This window comes from Suricata suricatta, chromosome 13 (assembly GCF_006229205.1).
Source record: "Suricata suricatta isolate VVHF042 chromosome 13, meerkat_22Aug2017_6uvM2_HiC, whole genome shotgun sequence".
In the NCBI taxonomy this organism is placed as follows: Eukaryota; Metazoa; Chordata; class Mammalia; order Carnivora; family Herpestidae; genus Suricata; species Suricata suricatta.
The window spans coordinates 89490792-89494500 of record NC_043712.1 but is presented as its reverse complement, the minus strand read 5'-3'; the positions used below and the strand labels follow the sequence as shown (position 1 = coordinate 89494500).

General features: G+C 63.1%; 1 long non-coding RNA gene across 1 annotated transcript; it reads left to right on the top strand.

The window, feature by feature from the left end:
• Window positions 1-508: 508 nt before the first annotated feature.
• On the top strand, window positions 509-2328 carry LOC115276319. Its single transcript, XR_003901884.1, has 3 exons — window positions 509-630; window positions 1206-1425; window positions 1641-2328. It is a non-coding gene; the product is annotated as an uncharacterized LOC115276319 (long non-coding RNA).
• The last annotated feature ends 1381 nt before the right edge of the window (window positions 2329-3709 follow it).

The following is a 3709-nucleotide window of genomic DNA, read 5'->3' as shown; positions in this document are numbered from 1 at the left end:
TCTCTCTCTCTCTCTCTCTCTCTCTCGCTCTCTAAAATAAATAAAAAGTTAAAAAAATTAAAAAGAAAAGATAGAGAAAACTGTTAACACTAAAAAAAAAAGTTAAAAACAAATAAAATGGGGTGGTGGCCCCTCCGCACAGGCCTGGCCTCCTTCCTCTGTCCTTCTGGAAATGGAAGGTCAGCCCTGCCCCGCCCTGGCCCCGCGCACCTCTCTGATGGGAGCTGTGGTCCCCAAAAGCACCTAACAGAGCACAGAGCCCCGGGCCCACCTGCTGCCGTGTTAATGGTGCCCTAGGGTGGCCAATGGCCGTGGGCCACCAGCACCCAGGGCGCGTCCTTCACCCTAGGCTCTGCCTGGCAGTGGGCCTGGCCCTGCTGAGCCTCCGGGGCAGGACCCGGCACAAGCCTGGCTCGCTGGGCTGGAGGGGCCCCCCCACAGGTCAGGCCACCTTTCCTCCACCGCCTCCGCCCCCTCCTTACGTGGAAACACCGCCACCGGCAGGGATCCGTGCCTCTCAGTGACAGAAACGGGAAGCCAACCGCTTCCTGAGGCTGCTGTCCACAAACTCCTGTTTATCTGAACGCACATCCTCCCAGGCCCGAGGTGACGCATTGAGCTCTCCCTCCGGTAACTCGGGGCACAGATGATGCCAGTCCCTGGCTCCTGGGGTGGGTGCGGTGGATGGGGGGCCTGTGTCCTTCCAGATCAGGAGGGATGTTGCTCAGGCGCCCTGCTCTCTGCCTGCCTGCGGCATGAAGTGCCGCCCCAGAGCTGCCCTGCTCCCGTGCTCAGCTGTCACCTCTGGGCTTGCTCTCGGTCACCTCCAGGTCACCTCCAGGGCCTGCTCCAAGTCTGTGCCAGGTCACCTCCGGGTCTGCCCCAGGTGACCTCCAGGGTCTGCTCCAGGTCACGTCTGGGGTCTGCCCCAGGTCACCTCTGGGTCTGCCCCAGGTCACCTCTGGGATCTGCTCCAGGTCACCTCCAGGGCCTGCTCCAGGTCACATCTGGGGTCTGCCCCAGGTCATCGCCAGGGCCTGCCCCAGGTCACCTCCGGGATCTGTGCCAGGTCACCTCCAGGTCACCTCCAGGGCCTGCTCCAGGTGACAGGGGCCCACGGGGGCTCCAAGGCCCTCCCACGCTGGGCACTGGCCTTGGTGTCAAATGGGCTGGGACGCTTCACCTTCAGAGCCCCTGTTTGTCAGACAGGAGGTGCCTCCCTGGTCACACAGCTCGGTGGAGCCAGGTGAACGCTGCACATGCGAGTGTATCTACGTGTGCGCTGGTTGCACACCCAGCCTTTCCGCCATGTCTCTGCATCTCTCTGCGGGAGCATGGCCATCCTGGGACATTCCCCATGATCCTCCGCCCACAGGCCCTCACCTCGCTTCAGTGTCCCGTCTCTGCAGAAGAATCGGCAAGCAGGTAGTGAGGACACAAAGCAAGCATGGGCTTTGGGCCTGGCCCGGTGGGGGGGGGGGCGGGGGGGCCAGGTCGCACTGGGCACAGTCTGGGAAACAGGCACGGAATAGGCAAATGAGGATGACACAGCAGTCCAGGAAATTCCTCCCGGAGGAGATGGGGGGGAGGGGGACGAGGGGGGTGAGACCCTGCAGTGAGGGCTGTGACTCTGACCCCAGGAAGCTGAAGTGCTGAACTGTTACACCAGGACCTTCCCTGACTTCCTCCTTCTGGACGGAGCAGATGGTGAACCTCAGCTCTGAGCGGCCGTGGGGCCCACTGGAGAGACGTGCTCACTATGGGAGGCCCATGGGCCCACCAAGACCAAGACCCTCTCACCTGCGGAGGGGCCGAGGTTCTGCTCCCCAGCCTCCAGCCTCCCCTGCACCCTCAGGACCCTCTCCTTGGCCCCTCCAGGAGCCAGCGCAGCCCCTGGGATGGGAGTTTGTGCCGTTCTGTGCCAAAGGTGCTAACGTTTAAAATCCTGCATTTCCAGCCACTTTGTCAACTGTGAGAATAACTGTATGCTGCTGTACCGGGGCGTGGTGCCCAGGCCTGCCCTCAACCTGGGGGGCACTGCAGAGGCCCCGCTCAGGGTGCCCAAAGAGGACTGGCTCGAACCACATGTCCTGACTTCGGTCCCTCAGCCTTGAACTGGGCCAACGGCAGCTCCTTCACGCACCTGGGTGCAGGGTGCGTGGGCAGGACCCACACCCCCTGGGACAGCTGCCCCCCAACCTGGGCGGTGCTGCCCGCAGCTGGCCCTGCCACTCCCCCACACAAGGGAGAAGAGAAAGGTCAGCAGGAGGGTCCAGACCAGGCTTAGTGGAAGATCCCTTTTTCTGATAAATCCCCTGGTGACTTGCATTTTCCATGCCTTTGGTTTCACTTAGAAAGCTTCCCTCCCAGCAGGGATGTGGGGGGAAGGGGAGGTCTCTGCCTAGAGTGTGAAGAGATTCCTGGGCAAGCGTAAAACTGGGTTCCGGCACTGCGGGTACCTGCCTGCCAGCCACGCAGCGCTGCTGGGGGCGGGGGACATCCAGTCTCCTGCTCAGATGGCTCACAAAGGCCCCAGAAGTTCTGAGCTCATCCTCCTGGGCCTCTCCCTTGCTGTGCCTCAGTTTCCCTCCTGTGAGGCAAGGGGGGAAAGCCTACCTCCCAAGGCTATAAGAGAAGCCATGTATCTGGCCCCATGCAGGGCTGCTCGGTGCTGGTTCCGGCCTGTCCCACAAGCCCTGCCCCAGCCGCTTTGTCACAGCCCGTGTCACAGCCTTTGTCACAGCCCTGTGTCCAGAACAGGGCCAGGCATACAGTAGGCATTCAACAATGACCTGAGGAATGAGCAAGCCTCCAGCCCCGGCTAATTCAGCCGTTTAACTCGCTGCTTCCGGACCCGGGGCACTGTCACTTACCTTCTTTGATGTCACTTGTGGGGTGGGGATGATCTGCGCACAGGGCCTAAGAAGACCATTCTTGCATCACGGATGGGGGAGCGGAGACAGAGGTCCAGCCACCTGCCTCAGCCCACACAGCTGTGGTGGTTACAGAGTTAGAGTCCCTCGGCCTGGAGGGACCATGGCACGCCCCTGGTCGCGGGGAGGCTCAAGGGGGCCAGTGGCCCTGCTTACTGCACACTAGGGTGCTTTGGTGAAGACACCAGCAGACACTGGGAGAAGTGGGAGCGTTAAAAGCAGCTGGGCCTGGCAGCAGGCCCTGGGTCAGGACTCAGGACACAGTGGCCAGGGGAGGTAACGCCCGCCCCCCGCCCCAGGCCCCTGCGCACCGGCCTGGCTTCCGAAGCCTAGGAGCGGCCCGCGTCTTGCCGGACGCCCTGGGAACCGGGACCGATTGAACTAAGGCCTGGGGGAGCCAACGCGCTCTGGCCGCCGGCAGAGGCCCGCCCTGGCACCCGGCGCCACTCCAGACCAGTGGGCCTGCCTCTCGCCTGGGACACGGAGGCTTCGCCAACAGGGCGGGGACTGCACCAAGCAGATCCAACCCGCGGCAACGCCCCTCTGCCTGTCCCCACCGCCCCCCACCTCCCGAGCGTGCGGGAGGCCTTCGTGCGCCCATTTCCCAGGCTCAGAGCGTGCGGGCCGACCCCGGGGGTGTGGGGCTCCCCAAGAACCCCGCGCCCTGCCAAGGCGCGCCCGCCTTCCCGGCGCGCCCAGCAGTTTGCGAAGTGGCCCGGGAAAGGCTGGTTCTTGGCCTCATTTCATGCATTAAAAGTGTCCAAGACGTGGGCAGA